The 12111-nt window shown below is 34.9% G+C and overlaps 1 long non-coding RNA gene across 2 annotated transcripts in view; it reads left to right on the top strand.

Annotated features, from left to right (window-relative positions):
- Positions 1-2108: 2108 nt before the first annotated feature.
- The window catches only part of LOC311291565, a 116774-nt gene continuing 106771 nt past the window's right edge, over positions 2109-12111 (top strand). For both annotated transcript variants that reach the window (XR_014627579.1, XR_014627580.1), the window contains exon 1: positions 2109-2177. This is a non-coding gene — a long non-coding RNA (uncharacterized lncRNA). The remainder of the gene's footprint in view (positions 2178-12111) is intronic.

Here is a 12111-nt window from a genome sequence, read left to right as displayed (position 1 = left end):
ACTCCACTACCTGCCATCGAGCACATCCAGAGGAAACGCTGTCTGCATCGAGCTCGCAGCATCCTTAAGGACTCCTCTCACCCAGCCCACAGACTGTTTTCTCTCCTGCCTTCCGGCAGGCGTTTCAGGTGCCTCCGGACCAGGACCAGCAGACTAAAGAACAGTTTTTTCCCCAGAGCTGTCTCTTTATTAAACTCTAACCCTCATTGATCCCACTCCCCTTATATACTGATTGACTCTCCTCTCCCTCCTCACACCTGCCTCCATTTTGTTATTTGCAATACTATAATGTTCATTTGCACTGCTGACTGTTATTACAGTAACAACTGTTTACATATGCATCTTGCACTACTACCTTGACTGGAATATGCTCATTTGCACTGCCGACTGTTTATTTACAGTACCGACTGTTATATATACATTGCAATATCGTACCTTAACTGTAATATGCAATTACTTTCCACTGCACTCACTCGGATAGCTTCTGTCCAAACTTTATTTGCACTACTTTAAATCCATTGTTATACTGCTCATTAGCCTAACTTATACATATATCTATTTGTAAAATTCTGTTTATAGTAATATCCATCTGTATATTATGCTCACATTCTGTTTATAGTAACAGCCATCTGTATATATATTCATAGTACATATCTATCTGTAAAATTATGTTTATAGTAACAGCCATCTGTATATTATATTCAGTACATATCTATCTGTAAACATTCTGTTTATAGTAATAGCCATCTGTATATTATTATATTCAGTACATATCTAGCTGTAAATTCTGTTCACAGTAATAGTTATCTGTATATTATATTCATAGGACAATCTATCTGTAAATTTTTGTTTATAATAGTATTCAACTCTATATTTATTCAGTACATATCCATGTTCTGCACTTATGAACCACTGTATATCCTGCACTTGCTGCTATTGCACTTCTGGTTAGACCTAAACTGCATTTCGTTGCCTTGTACCTGTACTTGTGTAATGACAATAAAGTTGAATCTAATCTAATCTAATCTAAAGAGTGTTTTCAGCAGATCTGTTAATATTGATGAGCCTCAGACTATCAACACTCATTCAACAAGCCATTCAGGATCATCAGCAGATCATCTCACTTTATTCTGAGTGTTTGCTGTTAGAAACACATTATTTGAGTCAGGATAGATGAGAAAAGCCTGTAAAACAACTCTATTGAAAGAGGATACTGTTATTGCTCACACTATGACATGGATAAATCATCAATAACACAAAAACATGAATGACACTCAGGTAAATAACTACACCATTATATGTCCATATGAATCTAAACATTGTTTGATTTTCTCAAATTGCAATAAAATTATTAGATCATCATTAGATTCAATTTAAATCTGATTTATAGTTACTGCTGAAGTTGCATTTCTCATAAATAGTAGAAGTTATTCATAGTTCTAGAGATTATTCTTACAGTAACTTTGGTAACAGGGTTGATGAATACAGTCAATGCTACAGTTTGTGTAAAACTAAGACAATGGATTGAGATTATTCTCTTGTCCTCCCATCATGCAGTTGAAAGAGACCAGATGATGTCACTTCCCGAGTGTTTCACAATTTTAGAAATGCTCTGTTTTTAAAAGAGGAAAATCATGTCAGAAGTAACAGTTTAAGGCTGAAATAACCTCAGATACTTTGATCTTCTGAGATACGGACAACACAAACACACACAGGCTTCTGTTTCACAGCCCACAGAGTGAAGATGCAGGAAAGCTTTTTCCCTCCAGTCCTTCCTTGTCATTCGTTCCTTCTCCCACTTCAGTCCCTTTACCTATTCTCCCCTTCACTCAGTTCACTGTGAGTGATCATAGCAGAATATAATGATCTTTACATGCAGTGGCGTCATGCCCATTGAAAGTGAGGGGGCACGTGCCCCCTCAGATTTTTCCTCACTGATAATTTTTTTGACACAACTTTATTCCTATTATGCTCCATAATATACCAGAGCCTATAACGACTCAAATGTATTCTTCTGGATGTGTAATAAATCGGTCAGCATCAGCCCGCCTCTTTTTCCTAATATGGTGTCTGTGTATCAAATCTAGAGCGCTACGCGCGTAGCGCTCTAGAATCTTTGCTGTGTTCAAGCAACTCACTCGTCTCGCTGGCAATGTTTTACAGATGGTCTTGAAGTGGTAAGTGGGCAAAGAAACAAATCGGCATTGAATTAGTTATCGGATGATATTAAAAGGTAGTGGGATTATTTGTGGTTGACCTGGAAATTTTAACTTCATCAAAAAGTTATGGATTTGATATTAGCTGCGAAATTGCGAATTCAGAGCATTAACTTAAGTTGTGTCAGTGTAATGTTATCGATAGCTAGCCTAGTCTAACCGTAAACTAGTTGGCTAACGTTACTGCCATACAAAGCCAGTAACGTGTTTTCCAGATTATAAGTTGCTTCGAGTCCGGAGTATAAGTCGCATCAGTCAAAAAATGCGTCATGAAGAGGAAAAAGACATATATAAGTCGCACTGGACTATAAGTCACATTTATTTAGAAATTTATTTCACAAAATCCAAGACCAAGAACAGACATTTAATCTTGAAAGGCAAGTTATTTAATGCCGTAAATTTGGCAGTAAAAATCCATTGTTTTGGTCTTGTTTGAGCTTGTGTGTAAAAGAAGTTCAAGCATTTTAAATTTGTGTTAATTGTATGCATTTTGTGTTAAAGCAACAAGAAATGTGTTATAGTATAGCTTACACAGACGGATGTAGTGCTAACTGTGTTAAGAGTTTTGGAAAATTGTTAAAAGTATTGAAAAATCTGTCATAGCAATCGTAAAAATCTGTAAACTCCTCTCTATTTCTATTATTCAACAGGTTTATTTTAGAGTTTTTCTCGATTGCTTAAACACATTTCTTGAAACTATGCCTCGTATTCTCAAAACTGTAAACACAAATCCATAACGTCTCACCCAATTCTCCAAACATCCTATTTTCAGGTCAAAATGAAGCTCTACACTCAAAACCATTTACTCTTGCTGAAAAACCAAACTTTGCCCTCAGACAGGACACACAAGCCCTCAAAATCACACACACTACAACATAGTCTATAACACACTGGTGCAATAAATTCAAAACAACATTTCCAAAACTGGTAAGTTATGTTGCTTGTGGTTCCCCCCTCACAAACCTTTTCACATGATGAACACAAAAGACACAACCAATGGATACATTGGCACATTTTTATTCATTCATGTACTACACAGTACAACACACACACACAAAAAATATATATACTGTATATATATTTTTTTACTCTCTCCTCTATTTTTTTTTTTATTTACTGTACTTACAGTAAGATGTGTGTGCCCATCATATGACAGTAAAAGAGCCACACAAACCTTATTCTAATATGGAATTGTATTGGAATGGTAAAGAGTGTTACCGTAAGACGTGACAAGAGTTCCTCCACTCAAGGAGACAATATGATGAACACGTCTAAGAATGTTCCACATGGTTGAAATACCATCATTGGCCTAGAAAGATAACATTCTGGGAGTCAAGACTATAAAGGAGAAAGGATGCCCTCCCTTCACTGTCACACTTTGCAGCCACTCTGTGTGACTGTACGACTACTGGCCTTTTCTTTCAAGAAAATACACCTCATTAAAGACTATTGGAAATGTTTGTCTTTTACTGTATTCAGTGATAGAATTTTGTTTATCAACACTCCTCCCTGAAGGCGATAGTAAAGCGACTCAAATTTGGCCTTACTCGTAGCCCAGCCTCTCTCACCCTTACGAATTTTTTTTTCATTTTATGAAGTATACTTGAGTAATGTTCAAGTATATTTTAAAGTATACTTTATGTAGTAAGTATACTAATGTCAATATGTACTAGTAGTAAACTTGTAAGTGTACTATTTTAATACCGCTTGGGACTAAATTGGCCCACTTGAAGTATATAAAAGTATATGTTTAAGTGTACTATAAGTGTAACAGTAGTAAACTTTAAGTGCACAACTATAGTTCATAATTATGTTTCTCATTTGTACTGCAAGTGAACTTATGAGTGTACTAGTAGTTTACTATTTTAATACTTGTAGCAACTTTTAAGTATACTCTCAGTAAACTACTAGTTTAGTAGTTTTATACTACAAGTTTTCTTTTAGTGGACTTAACATTATACTTATAGTTTACTATTTATATATTATTTTTGCTCTTTTAGTGTACTCTCAGTAAACTACTAGTTTAGTAGTTTTATACCGCAAGTATATTAGAAAGTTTTCTTTTAGTGTACTCTCAGTAAACTACTAGTTTAGTAGTTTTATACAAGTTTTCTTTAAGTGAACTTAACATTATACTTATAGTTTACTATTTATATAAAAATTTTGCACTTGCAGTAGGCCTACAGTATACTACTATGTTCAAATGTTATTTTTTATTCTTGAAAAACACCTTTAACTCTACTTTAATTTTAAAAACCTTTTATTAGCTTCATGCATCCTTTTTTATCAACACTTGAATGTCTGTAAGTTTCATAAAGAAAGGCAACATTTTAAACAAAATCACATTTTTGTCAAAGACTATGCCTTGATCAGATTCAGAACGATGATCAAACACAGATGGAGTAGATCGAGTCCAACACCCCCACAGCTTCAGTCGTTTTCTCTTAATGGGTTACGCTTCATTTGGAAACATTAAGCAGTTTTGATTTACAAGCTGTTTAATGTTTGATGATCACATTATTTTACATTTGAGTGAGCAATCTTCTATCACTTGTTTCAGCTTCTTCTTCTCCTGTGTTATGATCCGGAGATTCTGTACTAGAAGATGTGTCATAGCGCCCCCTACCATATACCAGTGAAAACATGGATAGCTGGAAAATTCAGTCAATGGTGGGGAAAAGTTGAATTAAAGTAAATTCCTATGTACACCAGTGTACTAGCTTACACAAAAATTCAGATACGCAGAATTAGAAACATATCTGTTTTATATCAATATTTTAATCAAAAAGACTGTATATGAAAACCGATGTAAAAAAAGTATATTTAATAGGCTACTCGATCAAAAGAGTTAACACAACTACAAGCCAAGTATACTTTGATTAATTTAACTTTTTAGTATATCTCGATCAAAAGATTGAGTACAAGTATAGGCCAAATATACTTGGACTTTTCTCTCAGTATAAGTCAAGTACACTTAAGTGTAATTAAGTATATTTTTGAGAAGTATATAAAATGTAAACAAGTATGCTTTCTTCTTTTTAGTTGAAAAGAAGTATACTAATAGAACACTTTGAATAAACTTATTTTCCATGCTTATTTTATTTACTCTGTAAGCTATTCCTCCCGAAAGTTTGTTATTATATAAAGCTGAACATGTTAGTTTATACGACGGTGTGTAATATTATGTTTATAAAAAAAGTATTTAATAAGCTACTCAATCAAAATAGTAAACACAAGTACAAGCCAAGAATACTTAGAATACTTAATTATACTTTTAAGTATATCTCGATCAACAAGTAGAGGCCAAATATACTTAGACTTTTCTGTCAGTATAAGTCAAGTATACTTAAGTGGAATTTGAAGTATATTTCTGAGAAGTACATAAAGTATATTTCTGAGAAGTATATAAAAAGTAGACTGAAAGGATACTTTCTTATTTTTAGTTTAAAAGAAGTATACTAATAGCACACTTGAATAAACTTCTTTTTCGTAAGGGCAGTCATAAGTAAGACATGGGCTACTAGAGTGTCTTGAATTTCATCTGACACTGCTTGTCTTCTTGCCCTTCCTCCTCCTCCTTATCCCTCCTCGATCTCTTCCTTCATGTCTTTCTGGATCCATTGTTCTAAAACTCAATAAACTGATTTGGGCCCTTTATCTATCTATTGAAGCCTCTGATTGATGTGTGTTAAATTTTGACTCCTAGTGTTTTCACTTCGGTAATTGTGTGCTAACTGAGCTGAAGCTGTGCTGACTTGAGTGAACAATATTGAATGCTAGTGCTTTCTAAATGACAACATGGTGTAGGCAATGAGAAATGAAGGGATTTGTTTGTAGAGTTTTGCAGTGACAGTTCAACAAATTTGACTTATGTGTCAAAACAGGGAATAGTGTTTATAGTTTAGTGAAATGGGTGTGCTTTTAGATAAATGGCATTATTGTTTTGAAATGTTAGTTCAAAAGCCTGGTTATAGTGTTTAAGCAATCGAGAAAAACTGTAATAACCAAGCATTTTATTAACAACATTGCTTGATATGCTGTAGAAACAAATTACTTCTATTATGAAGAAAACAATATTAAAACCTTAAGTCCTATATAATCAAAGCATTAGACACTGAATAAGATTAGGGATTCAGGCAATTACATGATGATATCATCATCATCATCATCATCATCATCATCATCATCATCATCATCATCATCATCATCATCATCATCATCATCATCATCATCATCATCATCATCATCATCAGCCAACACCACCTGATCTCATGGCTTTTTTTGCTACAACAATTGTGCTTTATAAACACACAATTATAGCAGCCAGAGATAATTTTACATTAAAGAGACAAGGGTCAAGAGCACAACTAAAGCAAATGCTAACCACCATCATGGTAACTTTAAAATACAAAATATGATTTCATTAAAACGAAAATTAAATAAAGTAAATCTGGTTAGTTTTAAGTGAAGCTGGTAATAATTGTACGGCTATGCATTTCACCTTTTTGTCTGGTTTATTCCAACCAAAATTCAACGATTGCCCAATGTTGGAGCTTGACGTCAAACAAACGGTGGGTTTAGACGTCAACCCGATTTTCATTTTCAACCAAAATCCAACGTCTGACCGACGTTGTAGTCTATATCCTGTGCCTGCTGGGTATTAATATATAAGTATTATCAGAGGTGGAGAGTCCAGGGGTCAGAAAGTAAAAGTCCTGCCATATATTTATTCCACCCATGAACTCACACAGCAAACACTCCAGTGTTAAATGAACTCTCATGTGAGTTTATTTGGCTCCAGACTCAAGAGTGTTAAAGTTAATGAGATAATTAAGTGATTGTTTGAGTGATGATTGAGCATTATTGAAAACACCTGATGATAACAAGCAGAATCACTGAAGGAGAAAATCTCTTTTTTAAGTTGCCATTATGGTGATCAGTGTTTGCTTTAGTTGGGCTCTTGACCCTTAAACTAATAACTTTAGATTTTGTTTGGCTGCTGTATCTGGGTTATAACTCTCAGATGAACAAAGAGAAACGTTGATCAGGTGGTGTTGGTTATGTTTTGACATAATCATAATTTGACCTGAATCACAAAACTCATTTAGAGAGTTAAGTTTACCTTGTTGAGTATAGCTGCCTGTGATTCTAATATTATGCCATGTTAATCATTTTCAATGTAATCAGAAAGATTTCTTGAAAGTTGTTCTGATCAAAAGACTCTGAAAAAAATATATTATTTGGACACACTGACACCAAGAATCAGCCTGTGAATCTCAACAATGGTGACAATAATAAAGCATGTTGCAGTGCATTCTGGGTGCCACCAATCAAAACTCATCCATGGCTCCCATCATGCATTGCGGTATGAATAAATTATGATCTGAATTGTCTTGTTTTCCTAATTGAATATTCTTTTTGTCACCATTGTTGAGATTCATACACTGAATCTTGATGTCTGTGTGTGCCTTAAAGAAAGATTTTCTTTTTCTTTATCAGAACAACTTTTAAGAAATAATTTGAATTATATTGAAAAATCTGGAACTTGATCTGTAGAATTACTGTGATGTTGTAATGACCAATATACATTTAAGTCAGAGATTAAGCTCTAATTGAGTTCAGTGATTCAGATCAAATTATGATTATGTTCAAATATAACCAACACCACCTGATCATCTTTTCTTTTTGTTCACCTGGCTGTAATAACTCAGATCAACAGCCAAACAAAATCTAAAGATAATCATTTGAAGGTCAACTGCCCAACTAAATCGAACACTAATCTCCATAACGGTGTCTAAAATTGTGATTTTTCTCCTTCAGTGATTCTGCTTGTTAACATCAGGTGTCTTCAATAATGGTCAATCATCACTCAAACAATCACTTAATTATCTCATTAACTTCAACACTCTTGAGTCTGGAGCCAAATAAACTCCCAGGAGAGTTAATTTAACACTGGAGTTTTTGCTGTGTGAGTTCATGGGTGGAATAAACATATGGCAGGACTTTTACTTTCTGACCCCTGGAATCTCCACCTCTGAGTATTATACAGCTCAAACTGAAGAGCAGAATTGCAGTGCCAAGGTCATGGGGTCCTCATAAATTCCTCGTAAACTGGAAAACGCATGGCCTCTATACCTTTAATGCAAAGTTAATCGCTGTCTTTGTAAGCGTCTACCAAACCAATACTTCCTAAATCTTGATCTTATTGTTAGATCACAGTTCAGTTCACTTCTTACTCCAATGCTTTCCAACACAAACACAGTGTCACACCAGAGACCTGCATGATCTCTTATCGTCTTGACATCAGTAACTTTAAACCAGAGTTGTATAGTCCAGGGGTCAGAAAGTAGAAGTCCTGCCATATGTTTATTCCACCCATGAACTCAGTCAGCTGATTTCTATCTCCTGGCTGAAAAACTGCTAATTAGCAAATCCAGGTGATTGGAACAAAATTCTGAGCAGGACTTTTACTTTCTGAACCTGGACTTTACACCTCTGAAGAGAACAGAAAAAGAGCCGAGCAGAAACACAAGAACTACAACTGACTTCAGCCACAGCCTTAGATGAAATCAACTGAAGAGAAAAGAAGACATTAAATCTGTGACGATCTCAGCAGAGGAGGATTAAACAACTCCACAAACAGCATTACCAGCTTCACTTATTACTAACCAGACTGACTTTATTTCTGTTAGAACTCTTTATTGAGATGTTTAATTTGAAGTTACCATAACAGTGATTAGCGTTTCCATTAATTGGGCTCTTAACTCTTATCATGTTTTATGTCTTTTTTGGCTGCTGTGACAGTGTGTTTGTCAAACACATTTGCAGCAGCAAAGAAAGCTAAATTTAATCAGGGCAGGTGATGTTGGTTACCTGTTGATGGCTTTGCAATCATGATGCTATTGCCTGAGTCACTGGTGTAATTTATATAATAAAGTTGTTTTGTTCAATTAATATCAAAAACCCTGTGTTACTGCAGCATGAGATCAAGCAGTATTATACCTATCAGTTAAAATATTTTAACAAACATGAAACAGAAATTTTACATATAGTGTGACACACACACTTATCAACAATCAGCGTATGTGTCTCAACAATGGTGACAATCAAAAATATTCAGATAAACTGATCAACTCTGAACATTACAAAATAGCTACTAAATGTCACTCCAAAAACAACAGCAAAAAATAAAAGCACATATTTAACATTAAACAAAATAATAGGACAATTCAGCTGCATAATTTATTCATGTTGCAATGCATGCTGGGAGTTTTGTACTATGCTGGTACCCAGCATGCATTGCAGCAAGGTACTTTTGATTGTCACCATTGTTGAGATTAATACGCTGATTATTGATGTTTGTCATAGTAGATTAAGGTTTAGTGCTCAAGTTTATACAATTCTTCAAACTGATTCATATAGTACTGATGTATCTCATACTGCGGTAACTCAGGGTTTGTGATGTGAAAATATTAATGGAACACAATTGATAGATTTGAAAAGTGTCGGTGGAGATTATAAAAACTATAATTAAACTAATAATTATAAATCATCATCACTAGTAATCATCATCACCTGATATAATGTCACTATAGCTTTCTTTGCTGCTGCAAATGTGTTTAACAAACACACCGTCACAACTGCCAGAAAAGACAAAAGATAAAATCAGAGTTAAGAGCCCAACTAATGGAAACACTAATCACTGTTATGGTGACTTTAAATGAAACACATTAGAGTTAAACCTCTGTTAATTCTCAATAAAAACTTTTGTAGACGTCTGACAGAAATAAAGTCAGTCTGGTCAGTAATAAGTGAAGCTGGTAATGCTGTTTGTGGAGTTGTTTAATCCTCCTCTGCTGAGATCTTCACAGATTTAATGTCTTCTTTTCTCTTCAGTTGATTTCATCTAAAGCCCTATTCGCACGGGATTAGTATTACCTAGGGACCTCCGGTAATTTGTAATAATCGCGGAGGTCGTCTGTGATTTTTATCCCATGCGAATCTGCCATGTCTGTAAAAATGTCTGTAAAAATTCCCCCGAAAATTACCTACCGTATTTCGGCCAACACAGGGGTCCTCTGATAATACCAGTCCCGTGCGAATCCCCATGTCTGTGATTTGGGCTGTTTTTCTGTGAGCCTATCGTTTCCTAAAGAACGTAATAACCATATGGGCCGTTTAACAGTCCATTTTACGTCTGTATTAAAACTATATTAACAATAAAATCTCTCGATATGCCCTACTCCAATCCGATTATAGTTTTTCTCCAATAAAAACTATGAAGTGCTGCAAAAGTGAAAACAAACTACAGTAAAGACGTGATCCGGAAGCTCAACTCGGACCGTTGTCATGGAAACGTCAAATTAAGCATTTTGGCGCAACATGGAAGCTCTTTTGGAAAGTTTGGACACTTTTTGTGGAAGTGTAACTTAGTAGTCTGTATCGTGGAGCATTTATTTGTCTCATACGGCCTCTAAAGACGTCCATCCTGTAAGTATCTCAAGAAATCAAAGTGTAAAAGAGTAAAAATGATATAAAATGAAATAAACCAAATAAAATGAATAGAAGAACAAGCCTATCGCGACATTTCGGTATTAATAATACCTTCTTCAGGCAGGCTTGTTGTAAATATGGACAAAGAATAAAATAAAAATAAGATATATTATATATTTATACAATAATATGATATTCTATAATATATATAATATATTTCTCTAATAAATTGGTTTTAAATAAGTTCTTTTTTTGAATTGCAATACTGCAGCGCGATCTTCGTTTCAGCACGTTCAGCTAGTGAAGTGTGAATGGGTGGGCGCACGCTGTAAAGTCCGTAAACTCGAGGGAATTACGAACATTTATTTGCCCGTGTGAATGAGCCACCAAAAACACAGACGTCAGGGGGTAATTTCTTAATTACAGAGGTCCAGGGGTAATACTAATCCCGTGCGAATAGGGCTTAAGACTGTGTCTGAAGTCAGTTGTAGTTCTTGTGTTTCTGCTCGTCTCTTTTTCTGTTCTCTTCTTTCCTTCAGTGATTCTGCTTGTTAACTTATTAAGGCTGAGATGACTCCATATTTAATATACACAGATTTTGTGGCTCAGATAAGGTCCAGTTCTGGTTTATTTCTTTACTTTTGGCTGACATGTTGTCAGAGGTGTAAAGTCCAGGTTCAGAAAGTAAAAGTCCTCCTCAGTATTTTGTTCCATTCACCTGGATTTGCTAATTCAGACAGGAGAGACAACTAATTAGTAGGGCTGGGCGATATATATCGTGAGATTGTTATGCGCATCTCGTCAGTAAAGCCGGTTCCTTGATTAGTAGTAAATCACCCTCACCTGCTTTCAGATGGAGCGGCATTTAGGGCTGAGGAGATATTTAAGTGATTAATTTAGTGATGATTGACTATTATTGAAGACACCTGATGTTAACAAGCAGAATCACTGAAGAAGAAAATCACAAATTGTAAGTTACCATTAAGGTGATGGGTGTTTGCTTTAGTTGGGCTCTAGACCATTACATGTTTACTTTAATATTTACTGTTGTTTGTCTGCTGTTATTGAATTATAACAGTTAGATGAACAAAGTAAAATGTTATCTTATAGTGGTGCACTCTTAAAAGAGATTGAACCTTTGGGGTTCAAAAAAGAACTTTAAAGTGCAAATATGAACTTCTAACTATAAAAAAGGTTCAAAGTTGAACCTATAGGTTCTATAATGATCCACTGATTATTTGGCACATGTTGTCAGTTCATTTTAGAACCTTTGTTGTGGCAGAAGGGTTCATATAAGAACCTTGGCCTGTTGTCAGGTTCCTTTTTGAACCTTATAAGATGGACTGTAAAAAAAATATTTTTTATTTTGTTATTAGGCCCTTGCTTTGCTATTAGCCCCTGA

Source organism: Rutilus rutilus (assembly GCF_951802725.1).
Source record: "Rutilus rutilus genome assembly, chromosome: 1".
In the NCBI taxonomy this organism is placed as follows: domain Eukaryota; kingdom Metazoa; phylum Chordata; class Actinopteri; order Cypriniformes; family Leuciscidae; genus Rutilus; species Rutilus rutilus.
This window is presented reverse-complemented; position numbering and strand designations above follow the sequence as displayed.